Source organism: Falco rusticolus, chromosome 1 (genome assembly GCF_015220075.1).
Source record: "Falco rusticolus isolate bFalRus1 chromosome 1, bFalRus1.pri, whole genome shotgun sequence".
Taxonomy (NCBI): Eukaryota; Metazoa; Chordata; class Aves; order Falconiformes; family Falconidae; genus Falco; species Falco rusticolus.
The window spans coordinates 43,178,641-43,199,381 of NC_051187.1; positions in this window are offsets into that span (position 1 = coordinate 43,178,641).

Here is a 20,741-nt window from a genome sequence, read left to right on the forward strand (position 1 = left end):
AGATTGTCAGTTTGTCCCCAAAGTCGGTTGTGTTGTGCTCACCGATGTCAGCATAGCAACCCACTTAGGAAGCTGGATTCCTCTTTACAAGTTAAAAAGAAGAGCTTTCGAGCTATGAAAGTGTGGATATTGCTGCTTAAAAGATAGCTGAAGTAGTTTTAGCATGTGCTTTATTATTCACATGTAAATCTGGATAAATATTTAACAAACTCAATACATACACTTACACGAGGCATGTGCAGTGCTTTTCGGAGTGCCGATTACTGCTTGCCACAGGCTTTTCGCCTACTGTGGCAACTTTTATTGCTCTGTAGCCTGCAGAACTCTCCAGTGGGTCAGAGGGTTAAAGCTGCAGAAACACAATATGCAGATTTTCTTGGCTCAGCAGTATTTAAAGATAAACTGAATATAAAGATGTTGTCAAAGTCATTTACGTTATGTAAATCGTGAGAAAGCAGTATGTGTGTTGGAAATAGGTTTGTTTATTCATTTACAGTATCTGCTGTACTTAATGTTTATTTTTTTATGCCAAATTCCTTACACTTCACTGCAGAACATAATTATCTTTAGATGGGAATTGTTAAAGGTACTTAATCAGGCTGGCTACATACAGCAATTTCTTATAAAGTAAAAATAAACATCAACATCAAGCACCATCATTTTTAGGCGTGGGTTGTCAGACAGTTAATTAGTACTTAATGAAAGTTAGGTTCCAGTTTGGTTTTCACAGTCTTTCAGGCTCGCTTTTTCTTTTTGGCAATTCAAGCCCAGTTAAAACTGTGACACTACAAGTAGGCTTAATGAATTTTCACAGTCAGAGAGAATGTGGAAATTGCAATGCACCAATTGCAACAGGTGTATCGTGTCCTTAGTCCTGGCTGGTTTCTCAGAAATGCTGAGAAAAACAAGACACTGAAAATGGTAACTATTTGCATATTTCTTCTGTGTTGCCAAAAAATCTACCAGTGCAGGACCTCAACACACTGAAATATCGTATATGACATAATTTTTTCACAGCTACTTGGCCTGCACTTTGCTTTGATGTTTGTTTTACCCATGATGCAATTGTTTTCGCCTTCTGTCTCCTGTTGCTACAATAAGCCATTTCCCATACATGTCATCTCCAAAGGGGAAAAGACCGCATGGAAACAAAACAAAGAAAACAGAACAAAAGAGAATCAGGGATTTTTCCAAAGGCCCATTTGATGTGCAAGTATAAACAGGAAAAAGATGCCTGAGGAGGTAGGAGCCAGGGACTGTACTAGCAGACAGCTGTTAACTTGTGTAGTTAGCAGCACTTCAGAATTCTGAATGGTAAGTAAGTTAAGTGATTTTAACGCACACAGTGAAGAAAATACTCACTTCAGTTCCTTTAGTGTAATGTATAAGTGTATTGCAAACTCCTAGCAATGCAAGTTGAACTCTTACCTTCACTTCTTTCTTTTAACACCAAATCCATGTATCAACAGCTCTTTTGGTTCCAGCCCCAAAAAAGGCATTATCTCAAGATACTGGAATAAAAGCTATTGTCTGCTGTGATCAGGCAAGAACAACTAAGTAACACTTCACAACAGAACTCAGTAACTCCTATGTGCAGCTAGATTTTAACAAGCCCAACTTGTTGCTCCTGAATCTTATAAATATTTGTTAAAAAAATTTCAAATGGGAATTGCTCAAAAATAAACTTTAAATTTCAGGTTCCTATGCTAGGTATTAAGTATTCGTGAATCTGGACCACAGCGTTCTTACATTCTTAATTAGTTTTTTTCTAAAGTGAGAGAGGCGAGGTTTTTGCAGACTGACTTACTGTCTGTAGTATCTCATGAGTTACAGTTCTTGTTTCTTCTCAATGCAAGTTTTTAATGTCACATTTAATTTACTGTAATTATGCTTGGGATAGAGGAACTGATCTGCGTACACAATGGAGCCTAGCTTACTACCTTGGGTAGAGTATGAGCGGCAGGGAAACTAGTATTTACATACCAAAACAGAAGGAGAAAGGCATGTTAGGGGAAAAAATTGCTACTAAAGACATAATACCCAACTCATGGCACAACAAGTATAGTGCAAGTATTTTCTCTCAGGAAGAGGGAAAATATATTTTTCAACTTTGTATTTCCTCTGCTGTTTATAAGTCTATTTTTTTCATCCCAAATTTCTGGTTTTTTCCTTCAGATTCTTACTTCTTTTGTCTGAGCCCTTATTCTTTGTAACTCTCCTCTTAAAACATCACTCCCTCTATTCTTCAAACCTGCGTAGGACTCTTTCCTGTTCCCCCTGACAACAATATGTTTTGTTTCAACAGAAGCAAATTATTTTTTTGTTTCATGTGTTCTTTGTTTACCAGGGTATCTAATCACTGCAGTTATCATCACTGCTCATTCCAAGCCCTGTTTTGTCAGACTGTGCCCTGAAGAGAAAATGGCCTCTTGTTTAGAAACCATCATACCCCTGCCAACACCTCCTGGGCTGTATCAACTTAACTCTTACTTTCTATTAATTTCTGCCCATTACAAATTCATATCAGTCCTAGATGACATCTAATTTTTATCCAAATCCTGAGCAAAGTGAGCAAGAAGTGATTTGACGTATGTTCTCAATAAATAGCTGTATTAAATGGAGGGGGTCACATTAAACAGAGAGGAACAAGGCCTCCAGAAGTTAACAGTATGATTAGATTTGTAAAGCGTATTGTATAAATAAATATGAAATTCTGTAGGATGTGATCCTATCCTCTAATATCTTCATTTTTTAATTAATAGGAGGAGATGGAGAATTGGTGTATGGAGTATGTTAAGAACTGAAACAGTATTTTGAATCAGGTATTAGATAATAAAATATTGCATTATTCCAAAAAGTGCTGGAATGTATTTCAGGAGAGAGACTGGCAAGAATTGTCACATCTAGATAGATTGATTTCAGCTCATTTAGCAACCCGGTTTGATCTAATTGTCTTTTTATTGCTCTGAATGTTCCTGCATTATGCAGAGAATTTGGGTTATGTGATTTAGTGTTGGAATAAAAAATGTCATAGCTTAGCTTTCTTTAAAATTGTGTATAACTTTGTTCACAGTCAACGAAGTTCATTATTTTTTTGTTCAAAGCCCAGCTGCAGGCCTGGAGCATTTCTCATAAATATCAGGAAGTACCTGAAGCCACAGTCAGGATTAAAGAGTTGATCTGAACCTTAGATCTCAGCTTTAAAGCTGTAATGTACAGTGAATTTGGTTTCATGGTAAAGGAAATGGTAATTGCTGAAGTATGTTTTCTTAAGTTGCAAGATCATTTTTGAAATGTTTTCATGGAAACCTCTGTCAGCGCTGTGCATGAGAATGAGTGGACTTGCAGCACAGCATTTATGGATGACCACAGCACTGAATTTGTCACTGATACAGAGGCAGAGGCCAGTGTGGCACAGTATCAAATCCACAGTTACAGTCTAGAGAACTATCTAAGCAAGTGAATTAACCATTTCAGTACACTCTTCCAAGATTTTATTCTGAACAATGGGTCAAATTCTTGGTATCTAGCAAATATACTCTCATGAGAACCAAGAACACAAATCTACAAGTGATATCCTCAGTTAAAAAAGTGCAAAGTCAATTCCTCAACGTTGTAGTTAAGTATTAGAAAAAGCACTTTGCTCCTGGCTCCCTACAAATACAAAGTCTGATCCGCAGGGCTGAAAGGAGTGGAAGAGCACAACTAAGTAGCAAACACGTTTCTACATGTCTTCTCCACCTGGATAGCTGCATCAACCAAACCACACACCTTATATTCTGCTTCCATTGCAGTGTATTTGATCTGAACATTTTATTGCATGAAGGCAACTGTCTTTATTGTATTTACAAATAAAATAAAAGATGAACATTTGTGCTCCCTGACCTTTTTCAAAGGGTGTTGCATTTAAACATATGCTACTTTCCACAAGTGGCAGTGTTTCTTCATAGTCTACTGCTTCATTCATGTAAGTCATCCAGAAAAAATACAATTCTTAAGACTGACTGCTGCACTGTTGAAAACCTGGCCCTCTAGAGTCCTTCATATAGCAGGTTTAGAAAGTGTACTTTATGTAGCACTTGCACAAACAGGAAGCATGGGCAGAAGTATTATTACCTGCAGTTTCCATAAGCAAAGACACGTCTGTTTTCACAGCTTCAGTGAATCTAATACATGCTGCCTATAACAGGCAATAGGTTTTAGTTAGGTCCTTGTGAATTCAGTGTTGTGATGATATCAAAACGTGAATGGACATTTAAGCCATTATTTAACCATCCTGAGTTCTGTGGGATTCCACATACATAGATGCTTTAAGATCCTGGCCAGCAGTTGTAGACTTTCTTCAAGGATTCATAGTTTTCAGAAACTTTGCTAGATTAAATCAAAGGCGTTAATAAGTTTATTATCTTTTCCTCTTATATTTGAATGTCAAGACCCAAAGTCACTTTTGTCATCTTGTATTGCTCCCTCTCTACAACTGCATGAATATTTCAGTGGTGTCCTAGCACTTAACTTCACTCCAGAAGCAGTCTAGATAAGTACCTTAGAAATGAAATGCATTGCTCCGTATTTAAGGCTGTCATTTTAAATTATTGAACAGCACAATAATGAAGGCTTAATCTCAATTTAAAACCGTTTCCTTAAATCTTAATTTAGCAGCTCTCGTTCAGAATTAATCACAGTGATCTAATATATAATACAGTAAGTTAAAGTTAATAACTTTCATTGAAACCTTTGTCAGCGCTGTGCATGAGAATGAGTGGACTTGCAGCACAGCATTTATGCATGACCACAGCACTGAATTTGTGTACTGGTGTCACTGATACAGAGGCAGAGGCCGGTGTGGCTACTCCTTAGTAAGTTAACTTAGTAAGTTACTCCTAGTAAGTTAAAGTTAATAGGGATCAATCTCTACTGCTACATATTTTAAGGATGCACATTTGTCGCTATGGAAAGATATTTCTTCCACATGTAAAGTTAAATAAAGATGAGCACCACATAATAAAGTGATACAAAGATTGCATGAGAAAGAAAAATGAGTGCATTGTTCCATTATGAAATGTTTCAGCCTAGACCTTCCTCTCGGGGCACATGAGTGAGGCAGTATGCTAAACCTGAGCTGTTAAGGACCTGAGAACACAAGGTATGAAAACGTTAACACAGGCCGCCCTGGTGTGCTGATCCCTCTAGAGGAATGGCATCTGATTTCCTTGGTAGTGGTTGTGTTGGGAAGGTAGTGGTGATTAGAAGAATGAGAAAAGATTGGAATGGCTTTTTTTTAGGTGTTTGCAAAGTATGGATGTAACCTCAGACACCAAAGATGCATTTCAATTCAGGATATGAATACTTACTGCTTACTAGATGACTAGTCCGGTTTTCATAGTAGTTCAGTCTTCCATCTATGTGCTTGAGTTGCTGACACAGATGTCAAGGAGAGCAGTACCAGGGGAACTAGCAGGAGTTATGATGTGGACTGTGATCGGAATCAACTCCCACAACTGAACTACTTTTACTGTAGTTCGTACGAGCAACTAATTTCAAATTTCCCTACCTTAAAAGTTGTGTCACTTTAGTAACCAATAGCAGGCAGGACTTCATCTAGTGGGACAGTGGCAGGTTCCTGCAGAGCTGCTAATTTATTCTAAGCACTCCAGAAATAAACATATGGATTTTAATTACCTAAATTGCTCTACATAATGAACTTCCCATTGAGGCACATGGAGGAACAGACTTTGTGTGCTTAAACTGTACAATATAGAACTGGAATAGTAAACTGATACTGGACTCTCCTGCTTAGATGCTGCCTGTTCTTGAAGGTGCTTAATTTCATATGCACTGAACTTTTTGATTATAGATTTCCTCAGGCATTCCAAGTTACCCTTTTGTACTATCCCAGCATAAAACTGTCCTGACAAAACTAATCAGGTTCTTTGCACCAAAGAGGCAGCTTAGGAGAAAACAACTCTCTCCAAGACAGATGCATCCTCTTTGTAGATTACATCCATGACAATACAGGCAAGGTCCTGAAAGGCATGTAAGAGAGATAGTACCCAGGAATGAGTGGCAGTCAGGAACAAGCAGCAGTTGCAGTCAGAACATTCACCTACTGACAAGCTAATTTCTGTCTGCTCGTGAATTCAGCCTAAGCAAAAGATGGGTGGGCTACATGACTTACTCCCATAGTAGGCAGCCTAATCTCAGCCCTTCTTCATCTTGAACATCTTCAGAGCATTCAATGGCTTATTTGCACGAATTACCTGTGTACTGAATGCACAGTGAATCCAGTCAAGAAGTGAGAAAGCAAGAGAGAAGAGGGGCCATAAGCACCAGCTCTGCCTTTGAAAAATGTACATGACTTGTATGATCAAAAAAGGATGGGCACCGCTATTTGAAGACAAGAGCTGGAGGCCATTCAATTGAGAGGGGGTTCAAGTGGAGCCTAAGTGGATGACAGTACACTCTTGAAACCCTGAATAAGGCCAGGAAATAAATTTTGAGTGGTGGAAAACAGGACTGTACCTCCTCTGTGGCATGTGCTAGCGCATGCGCTTCAGGTAATGGCATGGGGGAACTATTACTCTGCAGAACTTTCCTTGCTGAATCAAGCCTGCATCCTTTTAAAAGCAAAGAAGAGGACAGGGGGATTCAAGTCCAGCAGGCAGATGTTAGGCTGGCTAGGTGGGACTCTTCAGTCTCACCTACTATGCAGGGGAACTCTGGCCAATAGCCGCACATCTTTATTAGGTTGAGACCCTAGTTGCTAAACTTGGGTGTAAAGTTTGTAACATTTTGTTACATAAGCTACTTGTTGTGGCTATAAAGTATGTGGTCTTTTCAGTGACAGAAGAAATGTACAGCAACCAGATCTGCAGGACCATCTCTGAGATGATCTGAGAACCTCTGTAACCAGGTCTGAACGGTGTTGGGAATGTACAAATCCCTGCCTGCCAGCACGCAGTGAGAACAGTGTTTTGCTATGTGTTGTGTACACACAAACAGGCAATAGTCTGCTCACAAAAATGTAGGTCAGAAATGCCCACTACATTCAGACTTCTGTCAAAGGAAACAAACCCCCATCCAGAACACAGAAAAATGTTTTGAAAACAGGTTCTCTTTCACATTGCTTTGTTCTGTTTTTCTCATTCTCAAACATACAGTTAAGTCCTGCCTGACATTGTAGTATGGATAGGAGACTGGCAGACGCTATAAAAACACAGCAAAATCTTCCAGCCTCCCAGTAAGCTAAAAAGCACTAATTTCCAGCTCTTAGAAGTCATTAAGTACATTTTTAAAGAAGAATTTTTTTAGAAGGACACAATGTTGTCTTGACGTGACAAACAGAACATCTGGTTGTACAGAGCAAGAAATACAAATAGGTCCTAATACCAAAATACAAAAATCTCTGAGCTATCTGTAGTTTTTCTGTAGTGCTAGTGGCAAACAGAAAGCTAAGGTTAGAGCAGTGATGCTGGACAATTGACCAGTGTTAATTTGACTGAACCACAAAATTAGTTCTTAAGATTTATCCTTTATGAGTAACGAAGAAAAATTAATGCTGAATTCTACTTTGTATCATTTTACATATCCCTGGCCCAGTCAGTGAATCTTATGAGTGCATGTGCCCCTATTTCAGCCAAAGACACCCATGACACTAATCTTTAACAGCTGTCCTTGTGACAGCTCCCTAATCAAAACCAATCTTTTGCATGACTTTTTTAGCCTCTGGTTTCCTTATTTCTGACTCAATTCTCTGAGACATGCTGTTACAGATCTGCTAATAAGTTAGAATTAATTGACTTTATTAGATTTTATAAAATCATTTGTAATAAGAAATATATTTTAATGAAACTTGTAGTTGCACAGCAAAAGCTGCTACGAAATCCTTTGTACTGCCCTGTACCAAGGCCAGACGAATGGGCTAGAATCATTGTTTAAAACTTAGGTAACAAATTTGGGATTTTACAGATTTATTTGTATTTGACTAGTCTTCTGTATGTAGAAAGTGTATTGAAATGTCAGAATATAGAATTAATGGGAACTGGGGAGAGTCAACTGGAACAGCTTGTAGTTACCTGCCAAGAAACCGTGACCTTTAGTAAAAGGTAGTTCTGGCAGGGGGAGATCGCGACCACCGACTCATATACCACCTACCCAAATCGTACCCCAGACCCATTTCTGTACCTTTCTAACCTTTACTGCACAGAATCGGATATGGGAGGAGAGTATGTTAATGATTTTCGGGAAACGCTATGATTATGCAGGAATACTTAATGAATATGCATGAATAAGTTCTATATATGGTGTATGATTTTGAAACTTGGTGCACGTTGGTCGTGAGAGGACTCACTCACGCACCCAGCCGTTAATAAAGAATGTCTGTTTATCTACATCACATTGGTGTTGATAAGTTCTTCATTCCGAGATTTCGGTAACAATGCTACAAATAAAAGTTATTTTAAGCAAAATCTATACAGGAAGGATGCTCTTCCTGAAACAAAGATGATCGATCTTGCCTTGGACCCATCAGCAACAGCCTTCAAGCAAAGATAACACAACAGACTTGTTTATTACCTGGTCTCCATTAGCTGCTGTTGTTGCATTCAGTACTTCCATACTGCAGATTTGCTCTATTCAGTTAGACTATGTTATTTCATCATTTTAACTATTAACCTTTTAATTTCCACAGATTTTCATCTCTAAGTATCTTAATTAAGAAGAAATAATGAGCTAGTGAATTCACTTGATAGCACCTCCTGAACTAAAAACAAGATGGGTGATGCTAAATCTGCTTACTCTGTGCATTTGAGACAGGAATTATGAGCTAAATGTCATTGCTACTGTTCAAGGAAGTAAAAAAAAAATAAATACAGAGAGTCACTTCCATTTTTCCTTTCCCCTTGGCCTCCTTTTTACCCTTATATCCACTGGAGGGATTGTATGGACCATTGCTTTTGGAACAGCTAACTACCTGGATGCTACCTAGGTAATTAAAACTGTAGTTTGTTTGTTTTTTTTCTTTAAAGCTGTTTAGCAGATTCATTACAATTGCTATATTGATACTGCCTGATGATCTGTTTTATTATAGCCTAAAGAAAGGCTAATCCTTTATTTAATAAAAAAGATACATAGCTTAAGACAGATGCAATGTCTTTTTGTAACAAAGGACCTGCCCAATGTTTTTGGAAGCAGACCAAAAAAATAAGACATATCACATATCAGGGAAAAAAAAAAAAAGGCAAGTAGGGCATTAGTCCAGTGCTTTTGTATTGTGCATTTCAAAGTTTGCACCCAGTGGGTGGGGCAAAAATAAATCAGGGCCTCCTATGGTGAAAATGTATTTGGGATTCAAGCATCTAGAATCTGACCCTATCTTCTGCTCCCTGGGATTGTCAGCTGCTTCAGGGGTCATCTGATATATACCTCCTTTTCTCACTTCAGAGAATTTTTAGCTTGGAGTGTGTTTGAAAACACTTCAGAAAAAGGGTGGAAAACACAGAGTGCCTTCTTTGAAATACACTCCTTTGTTAAATTCCTTTCCCAAGGGTAAAGAGACTCTCAAACACCTGAGGGCAACAAATGACTCTATTCAACACTCTCACAAATGACCTAATAAACTCCCAAAGGGTTACAATAGCTTATTTGTCATCATTTCTTGTCAGCTATTTATAGCACCAATGTAAATTGAAGCAAAACAATAAATACCTGAATTATTTTCTTTATTTTGAAGATTCTTTAAAGCCCAAATGGTGCTTTACAATTTTAAACCCCCAATAATTAATTTTCCTATTGAGTTTAAATCATTCTCACACGTTATATTACACAAAGTTTGTATCTACCTACATGTAAAACATTTGCCACTATTCCACTCACTTCCCTTGGAATATTTGCAGATAATGACTTTATAAAATTCTGTTTTGTTTAACTTTTTAAAATTTCAAATGCCTGATGGACCATGTTACAAATGATCTTGCTGAATGGATTTCCACATGAACTTCCATGAGAAAGCATGGTGATCAGTATGGGACTAAAGATCCTGATCTCAGTAATAGTAATTTGAAGTTGTAATAACTCAGTTGTATTTAAAATCTGTTCTGGACTGAATTTTGATCCATGTTGCTACCCATTGCATTGTTCTCACATGTATCAAATGTAGATGTACTATCAAATACATTTAATATTAGAATATATTTATCCCATCAAGCAGATGTTGTACTTATGTACATGGCTTCAATGACTTGAATTGAGTTGGGCAGGTAAGTGTTAAATAAGTCTAATACAAATGGCTTTACCACTGTCACTACTGCTTTGTAAGCATTACTTCTAAAGTATCACCATGCCTCTAGACGCAACTGAATAAAAAGACTGAGGGCTCATTATGTTTTCTTTTGGTGTCTCTTTTGCTTCAATTTATTTGCCCAAATCAACTCAAGTCAGTGGAGCTGTGCCAATTTACACTATCCTGCTGAACTGGCCCTACGAAATCTAGCCACATAGTATATTCTCTGAGTTCTCTGTAGTGTATTTTATGTGGACTGCATCATTTGTAATGCAGCATGGTATGTAAAATATGTCTTTCCATCTCTTGCAACATCTTTTGCAATATCCTTTGACTTATCAGCTTCATTGTCATGCCCACCTCCTTCATATATTTCTTTTGATGTCTGTGATGAAAACACCCATCTCCTGGCTGCAGGAGTTAAACATCTTGGTTACTAGTTTCACTGGTCCATATACATATGCATATATGCATATATATCTATGTATGTATTTAAATTTCTGTAGTTATTACATGGTTTCCTCCTGGGAAAAAGAAGAAAGAGGCAGAATTCACATAAGGCAATTCTGAACGCCACTCCAATGCTTCTGTGGTCATGGATACAGCAGATGCAAAATTGAGAGGAGTAAGCAAGCAATTAAGGGCCATCCAAAGAAATATTCCTGTGCCCCAAACAACTTTTAGAGAGATTCAGGCACCTAAATCCTTAACTGCAGTCTGCATAATTTCTTTAGCATATGTCTAAACCTGGATAGGCCTAAAATAATTTTTTGACTACTTAGTTTCCAGATCCTTACAGTTCTGTCTTCTGGACATGGGTGGTTGAGCAGCTGGGTACAACTCCTGTCTGAGCCCTCCTGTAGTGCAAGACTAGAGAGAGTACCAAAGTGCCAATCCGCAGAGAGGCGTGCCAGATATGTATCAATAGCCCTGAGCTTGGCACAATGCGCAGTGTTTGTGGCCATTTGTATTTATATCACATACAGCACATCTTTTACAGGCAGTGGTTTCACGGTGAGAGAGTTCAGTCAGGAGGTATAGAATCATGGAACCATTTAGGCTGGAAAAGACCTTTGAGACCAAGTCCAACCATTAACCCAGCACTGCCAAGCCCACCGCTAAACCATGTGCCTGAGCACCACATCCATGCACTTTTAAAACACCTCCAGGGACGGTGGTTCCACCACCTCCCTGGGCAGCCTGTGCCAGTGCTTGACAACCCTTTCTGTGAAAACATTTTCCTAACATCCAATCTAAACCTCCCTTGGCAAAACCAGAAAATAAGATAATGAAGAGAGAAAATTTATCATTAGTTTATATACACATAGAAGGGGGAACTGTGGGTGCCATGTGGGTGTAAAGAAGTTCTTGTTTTCAAATTCTGCATAGTGCTGTGCTGTGTCTCCTACTCCTACTAACCTTGTAAGCAGATTAAAGATGTCTTGAAGGAGAAATGTCATTCACTAAAAGTACCAAATAAGATAAATCTTTTTTTTCAGGGCTTTCAGGGATGACAGTAGGAAACAAAAGAGGAAATTTGGCTCATGGTAGCTGTTAATTTTAAGAAGAATCAATGACTGTGAGCATTGTACCAAATCATCCTGTGTCTTAGTAAGTATGAATCATCTCATGCAGTCTCTGCTCCTTGAAAGTTAGGAGTTTGATCTGAACTAGTTATCTGTGGCATATACTAGTGGGGACAGTATATGCCATATCTAGAGGATATTCTTTTCCATCATAAGTATTGATAGGATGGTCACATTCTGCAGGTGCTGGTTTCTTTCCATTAGCAATAGATTCTTCTAAACTAATCATCAAGGTTCATGCCTGTTTTAGATGGCTAAAGTTAAAAGAAAGTGATTCTGCCTCTTTGTAGACATTATCATTTTGTGTGTAGTCACTATGTTCAAGGAAGGATGAATGCCTTTAGGCAGCTGGAGACAAAGGAGCAAAGGAAAATATGTGTGCTCGGTAATGTCTGAAAAAACTCTCCATGTTGCAATTATATTCCCGTATCCATAATGGCTCATAGGACTAAGAGATCCCAGGTTTGTAGGGAACTTACCTTTTGTGAGATCAGATGACACAAGAGTGGGCTAGATTTCAGGCACACGAAATTGCTATTTATTTTTGTTCTGCACAAGAAATCCTTTTCATTGGTTCTGAAGCATTATCTCAATATGTATGATTAGTAATAACAAATATTGCAAACATACACAGGTAGTTAACGTCAAAGAACGATTTTGTAAAAGCCTGTTCAGAGCTGGATTAGGCTTGGTATCCAAAATGCTGCAGCAGTGATGATAAATGTTACTGAAATATTGTTAATACAGACACATCCTAATACATCCTCTGAAGCTTTTCTAACTTAGCACGTGATAAACAAAGCATCACTCAGACCTAAGGAAAAAGAAAAGACATGCAATAATATGGCCATAATATAGTGATAAAATCGAGCGCCTCTCCGAGTCTCAATTTACGTATTTAAATTATCTTTGCTTTAAACAATGGTTGTAACCAGACAGACATATGGTAAATACGTCCCGATCCATTATGTGCTACTGAGACCAAGAAAACTGGTTGGGGAGGGGGAGGTTTGGTATTAAAAGTGATCTGGTGTTATGTACACTCAAGTAACCCCTTCATGGGGAATAAGGGGGAAAAAAACCCCAACTTTGTGAAAAGGGAAAAAAAATCTTAAAAAGCAAAGCTGAGCACTTTGCTGGCTGTGCAGTGAAAGTGAGGAGCGGTCCCCCCTGCCGGGGAAGTTGATGAATAATCCGCAGATCTCAAGCTGAGCCTTGGGCTCAGAGCGGCTGGTATCCCATACTAACACTAATCAACCAGTATGAAACATCCATTTTAAACGCAAATGAGGGGGGCCTTTTCAAAGGAGACCCAAAGAGGGGAGGGAGGGGGAGTTCAAAGCTCAAAATGGTTCTTTCTTTCTTTCTCTCTCTCTCTCTCTTTCCTAAAGAAGACAGAAATATGGTTGGTTATTATCTAAGTTATTGCTACAAAGAATTTTGAAATTAAAAGATAAGCTTTCAGAGGAAGCTCAGTAATTTTCATAAAGAAAGACTTAAAACAGATGTGCCCTCTTTAATCGGGTGCGCTTAAAAAAATATAAATGCATTTTTAACATAGCAGGGGTAAAAATCATATGGTTACACATTTGTCTCCTGGGCAAAAATAATGAAAAAAAAAAAAAGTCTCACTGCATTAAGTATCTCACAAATAGCCGCCACTAGAACTTTCTTGTCTAGCAAAAAGTTGGGTGAATGGCTAGCCAGTGTTTAGAAAGCAGAATAATACCTTATGGTTTTTGCTCTATTTCCCCTTTTTTTCACTCTGGATTTTTCCTATTAAAATAACTGCTACAGTGGATTAATGTCTTAATCAGGGTCAATATGTGACTGCTAGTAAAACCATGATATTTACTGATATATTATTGGTTGTCTTTCTTCTCAGTGAACTTTTTCTTAAAATTTCTGTGTGCAGTAGCATGCTGTGGCAAATTAATTCTCTATCCAAATTCTGAGGTCTTACCTTTCTTCTGGCAATATGGGACTGCCCTTAATAGATTCTGCCCAGAAAAGAAGGTGCCACTTACACCAGAGAAAGTTTCCTTTAATAAAGGTTAGGGACTGACATGTTAGGATTCAGTGTTTTCTAAATGTTCTTCCTGAACACTACTAGCTTTGAATGAGCTATTTTTGCCTTGTTCTCATAAGTCCATGCTGAAGGAGGTTGCTTTTCAGTAGGAAGTAATTGCTAGAATATAGAATAGCAAGGACCTAATTTGTTTGTCTGGAATAAAGTAACACAACATTCCTCATAACAATCCTCTCCCCAAGAAAACCACATGTCCTGACTAGTTGCTCAGCTGCAGCTTTTAACAAGTCTGACGGCCGCCACAGAAGAGTTTTTGTACAGATCATTACTGACATGTTTTGTTAAGTACACAAAGAGCTAATAATCCTGCAGCATTAAACCGTACCTTTTGGCTGGAGAAGCAAGAAGTTATAACTTCTTCCTTTTCAGGACTGCCTCCTGAGGAGGGCTGTTTCTGAGAACCTACCCTTACCGCATTTCACCCAAGGCTTTCACAGTGTGGAGGAAATCTCCCACTAGTGTCAGAGGGAACAGCAACTCCTACATGTATGTTTTCTTCTTGTTGCTGTCCAAATGGGCTCAGGCTACAAGAGATGTCTAGAATAATCATCACGTTGTGCCACCCCATGTCTGCTTGCACCGGGGGAACAGACCTGTGTCCTTGCAATACAACTTGTGAAGGGTCACCTTGAGCCAGTCAGCTGCTAGTGTAGCCCACACAATGGCACAGCTCTGTCCACAAACACTCATTCCCACAAGGTCCCTTGGAAATAACATTGGCATAGCAAGCTTTTCTAGTGGGCTCTGAACTGGCATTGCTACTTGCAGCCTTCAAAGAAGAGGTATGTCAGGATGGGAAGGTTCTCCATTAATAGTTATTAGACACAACAGATGTTTTTTGCCCTTCAAAGTATCACAGGAGTCTATAGAGAGAGCCTGAAAAAGGATGGTAGGATGGTAAACCATCTTCCAAATAGCAGCAAGACAGCAAATACAAGCAACCATAAATGGCTGTTGTATCTTTAATTAGGCAAATATGAATCAGAGCCCTCTGTCTACATGTGGATATGCTCCCAACAACTTTACAGCTGCCTTTTTTTAACTTGCTTTTTAGCAGACTGCTAAATTATGCTAGTGGTTTACGGCTCCAGACATCTACTGTAGTGGCTGGAGACCATGGTGAGTAGTCTCCACCGAGCTTCTTTCTCCTTGTGTTCTCCAGGACTTAGGTGAGAGGGAAGGGAACTGGGGCCAGTACAGCAGTGTTACACCATGTGGTAATTCCAGGGAAGGGAGAGTTCCCAGCTGGGCAGTGAGGCTGTTTGGTTCTTCTGAAACCACACTCACAGCTGGACGGAAGGTCTGATCCTCCCTTATTTTGTATGAATATAAATTTTTTATGTTAAATACATGCTTTTAACAGTGCAGTGACATAGGTTCAGATATTATTTTGCTGTGCACAGCTATAGTTAGGAACCTGATACTGCAAATCTGATGGCTGTAAATACGCCATGAATGTTGAAGGGAGTTATCTGGCTATAAGAAGTGTGGTCCTTTCATTACCAGTTATGCCAGCTGACAGCTGTACTCACTACGAAGCCACAGAAGAATAAAACAGCACCCAATTATTAGAGGGAGTCAGGCACAGCAGGAGACCTGCTTTGACATTTGCCCATTTATGACTTAAATATTAAGGCCACCCAGCAGTAGGAGAAAAGCAATACAACCTTTTGACATAAAAATCACCTATTATCTAGTTTTCTGTTTGTATAATGAAAATAATGTTCTTGATACACACTACAGCTCTTCTAATGAAAAAGTCAGAGGAAAGAAATTTGCTGAATTAAAATGAGATGCCAGATGCAAACATTTCTGTCCTTAGCATACAGAAATCATAGGCCTGAGGTATGGCAATAGCCTCAAGAACTATGATTACTCTTCTGAAAACGTGAATATTTGGTTTGCAATTCTTACTTTAAATTAATTGTGGCATAATTTTAACATAACAGAAATATAATGTTCCTTCTGCTCCTGTATTCAAGAGCCTGTTTTCAAGGCTGAATGACAACTTCTAATCTCTGTACTAACACTTCACATTGTTTACACAAAAACAGCTGCTTCCTATACATTGTTTGTGGATCATAAAGTCACTCTTCTTTATGTCCCACACTAGACCTCATTCATGACCAGGAGCCTAAGAATGGACCAAAAATCAGAAAATCCTGAACTTAAATAGCAAGTAGTTGACCATGACCACCCTTCAGGTAAGCCAGGCAAGGAGAGGAACAAAAACTAGAGTGCCCACAAAACAGACTGTTGTCGTCTATCAAACCACTGGCTTCTACACTTGCCCGTGGTAAACTAGGTTCTATCATTCTTTAATAATAAAATTCTAAAATGCTTTGAAATGCTGATGATAAACGCAAACTCACTGATTTGTTGGGTTTTTTTCTGATTCAGGAGTCTTCCAAGTGGTTCTTTGACCTTTATACAATAATTCACGTAATACCTTGCCTAGCTGATGAAATTTTGCTGCTGTATTGGTGCTATACAACGGTACATACTCTATAATATAGATACAGTATGTCAATGAAGCACGATCTACAACTAAGCACAGGAACTTAAAAAGAGTTAGTGTTACTGATGTATGTATTAAGGATTATAATGATGTAATATGCTCATTTTAGTAATGCAAAATTCTCTTACACAGACAGGAATTTACTACAGCTTCGCACTTGTATTTGCAATATTAACTTTTTACAATTCTGGAAAAAAGGCCAAATCTTGTTTGCCATACTCCCATGAGATGTCTCACTGAGTGAGAAAGTAGAACAGCATTTGGGCCAAAATCCAACATATTTCAAAACAATCTGCTGTTCTGTGTACCTCTCAAATGTCTTTGGACTTCTTCTAATTCAAAATTCTTTTGTCTTCTTCAGCTTCAGTACAAGTTAATCCTATAATAGAACAACACTCATTAAAATTAAGAAAATGTTAGTTACACCGCAGCTGTAATTAAAACCAGTCCTTGATGATATAAGAGCTGTACACTATTTTCAAGATATAATTGATACCCATGATGATTTATTAAATCTATGCAAACATTTTGCTAAGTCTTTTAAACACTTTGCATTTTCTTTTTAGGGAACAGATCATTGAAATGGAGTGATTTCTGCAGCTTAGATTATACACATTTTATGGTCAAGTTCATTTCAAGTTCTATTGTGTAGCATATTAAATGCCTTTTGATTATGTTTGTGCATTGGTTTGAGTTGATATAAGATGTGTAGTTCTTAAGTGACATTGATCGCCTCTACAGAAACATAGTCTATTACTTGGATGTCCTACTTTTGTAAAATAAATCAGTGCATTTAAGCTACATTTGGTTTCTAGTCAGTACAGTATTTGTAGCATTAACATTTTTGATCTGTCATATCAGTTGTAAAAGAAAACAAGTATGAAGACTCCTTCATGATTTGCTTTTAAAATGTAATTGAATTCTACAGCCAAGTGCATTAATTATGGTCAGTTATTTAATAGAAATTTCCAAATTTGTGAAGTACTTTTTGAAGTTAATGTTACCACCCTGATTTTCTTAAGAATTATTATTTACAGCCAGTTTGGATGGGGCTACCAAAGCAGTGGGGTTTTATCCTCAAGCTAGAGAGAAGTGGGTCATCTTGATTTCTGTAGCATTTGTCTGACATGCAGTCCCTGGAGAATCCAAGCCAGATCAAAACTCACAATTCTTGCTGAAGTGAATTTATTAGTTAAAATTTGCTTTCATACAGTATTTTTCAATGTCTCTGCACACAGGCACATCCTCTGGTATTTTTCCCATACACAAATGATGCTATTGTAAAATCTTCAAGTTTAGACAAAGGAAAAGTACCATCTTATTTTTTTGTATTCCAGCAGTCAAGGAGGACCTTCTGCTCCTGAATCCAGACTCATCTTCTCCCCCTTGCTGACTCCACTTCACGCTGGAGATGTCACTATTTCTGTGTTCTTAACTCCTTCCCCAGATGGAGAACTCCCTCATATGTTAAGTTTTAGCTGCAGAGAGGCAGTATAAACTAAAAGATCTGTGGAAAGGAATAGCAGCTTCATTTTGGTTGGAAAAAAGTCTGACATATACCTATCACATCAAGTGGAGATTAAACAGAAAAAGCAACACAAAACACAGATAAAATAATTTTCTCACAGACTTCTCTCTCAGCATAAAGAAATTTAAAGGAAATAATGTCTGTAGGATTATGTGGAATAGTGGCAGAGCTGTGCAGCTGCGGCAGAAAAAAGCAACTGTGGGTTCAGAGCAAATTTGGCTGGGTACATGGCCTGTATGGAGACAGCCTCTTCTTGATGGGAAGAATCTCATGGGTTCATATTCAGACTTAACAAATTCTTTCATGAGAAGATAAACCTTGTATTTAGAGAAAAAACTTAAAGAAGCTCTGTGAGAAGATACTTCCAGTGTTTTTCCTCTGATTTTTTCCTCCCCACAAGTTTCCGGTGATCTAAGCAGTGATCCAGTCCTGAGGCAACTGAGAGAGGTGACTTTCCATGTAACCCACAAACATCCTCATTCTCATCTCCTCTGTGCTTTGTCTGTGTTAGCACAACTGGTGGCTCTCTTCTTTTGTTTGCCTTGCATTTGCAGCAAAAGGAAATACTCTGATCTAAGACAGTGGTATAGAGCAATGGGAAGAAGAAGCATTTGAATAACCAGAGTAATGGCCAAATATATGCGAATTCATCAGTATGGTAGAGAGCTGTAAAATGGGAAGGGAAGGATATGTCTGCAAAATCATCACTTTCAGCTCTCTCTTTCTAATAATGGAACTATTTATTACTAGAAAATGCATTTTAACCTCTTGCATCGGTATTAATTTTATCCAAAGAAACAAAACTCTCTCAACAAGCTTATACACGTAGGTAGGAACGATGAGTTTCCAAAAATATGCCAAAATATGTCAATTTTCCAAGACATGAGTCCCCTAGTGCCAAAAATGTGTATTGCTGCGTGCCTGTGGCTGTAATTTTTTATGTATGAGAAGGTAGATATGCAATCGATTGTGCTCCTAATAGGAAAAAATGAAACAATATTAAATAACTCTCCAGATTAATTAAAAGCATAATTCACAACTAGTTTGTGAATCCAGATTGTCTGAGAAGAAAAGTTGAGAGATGTTTTGCATGTCCTATCCTCCATTCAGATATCAGATCCTCACTGAGCAGCAACGGTACTACACTGGAACCTGTGCCAGGTTACAGCAGTAATTGCAAGCCCCCCAGGATCCAGGCTCAGAAATTTTTGTATGTTCTCAGGAGACAAAGATGAGTGATCATCAAAGGCAGAGGAACACAGCATGACTGTCATAAGCCTGAAGTTACAACTTAGACATGCAATAGAAAATATCATTGGTACCTCTCCAGTGCATAGCCTGTAGTAATTAAAAACTTGATCCCTGCTGTTTTATCATCTCATTAGCAATGGGGGCACAAGACTTTTATCCTTGTTTGTCAGGAACCAACATACCAGAGGAACTCTGATTATAAATTGATGAAAGTAAAGTTAAACTTTTAAATAAGAGCAGTTTCAGTTCACAATGTTTTTAAAGCTGATTAAAGAGATCGCATTTCAGTAAAAAATAATACCTAAGTCCAGCACAGATAGTAGAGGTCATCACTGGGAGTAGGACGTGAAATAACATTTGAAAAAGTGTAAGTACTTTTAAAATATACTGGTTGAGAAGTAAATACAAGCCCTTTCTGATACAACGGGTTTTAATACAACAGGTTTAAAACTTCTGATGAATTTTAACTCTTCAAACATTTCAAAAATCTCAAGTTTGTGATGGTTTTCATTGCATAAAGTTATCAGACAGAGAGGTACTGTTACTGTGTCAGTGAATGCAATGTGGTATTTTGTTTCTATTAATGATAACTTCTGCTAGGAATGGTAGTAGTGGCTTCCCCTCAAATACCTTGGCAATAACCAGTTCAGATTTGTTTCAATAATGCAGGATTATGGAATAATTAAAAGCCTCTTGAAATCAATTGAAAAGACCCTAATTACTTTTGGGGGTTTTGGATCAGTCCCTTTAAGAATTCTTCAAGTAGTTCCAGGATGGTTCCAGGTTTTCAGAAATATTGTGACTTTATTGCATTTTAATAAAACTCTGACCTGAGCACTGGTACCAGCATTGAACTGGGCAGAGGCAAATTTGATGGGAGAGAACCGACAGTAAAATTATTCTCTTTTGTTTGATCCCATCTAAAATCACATATCTCCCCCCCCCCCCCCTTTTTTTTCTCTCTCCCATGAATCTCTGTTTCTCCATCTCTCTTCTTCTTCTTAAGATCTATGACTTTCCTGTCGGAGGTCTAACAGGCTAACATATCTGAACCACTGTTCTGATTTTATTAACAAGTTTTTTATCCCAATGAAAAAGCTGGACCTATGTCTTTTCATAGTGAGTAGGAAGTCACCCTTGATGTTTTGGGTCATTATAAAAAAGGATACCATTCATTATTTCAGAGTGATGGTGAATCAAAAGTAAAGCATCTGAATAATTTTTTTCTTTCAACCTGGCAAAAGACAAGTACTTTAAGCCAAGAAGACTAATCAAGAACTCAAGGACTTTTTTCAAGTGAAAAAGGCAAGCAATGAGAAACAAAGCAAAAACGATGATACAGTAACTCATTATTTTACTATGATGACTTCATGAGAAATAAAGTTATCAGATTCAGCAGAATTCATTGTGTCTGAGCAAATGATCCATCAAAGACAGAATAGAATTACATGTTGAACTAGTTTTTTTCACAGAAAATTGTGTCTTTAAAATAC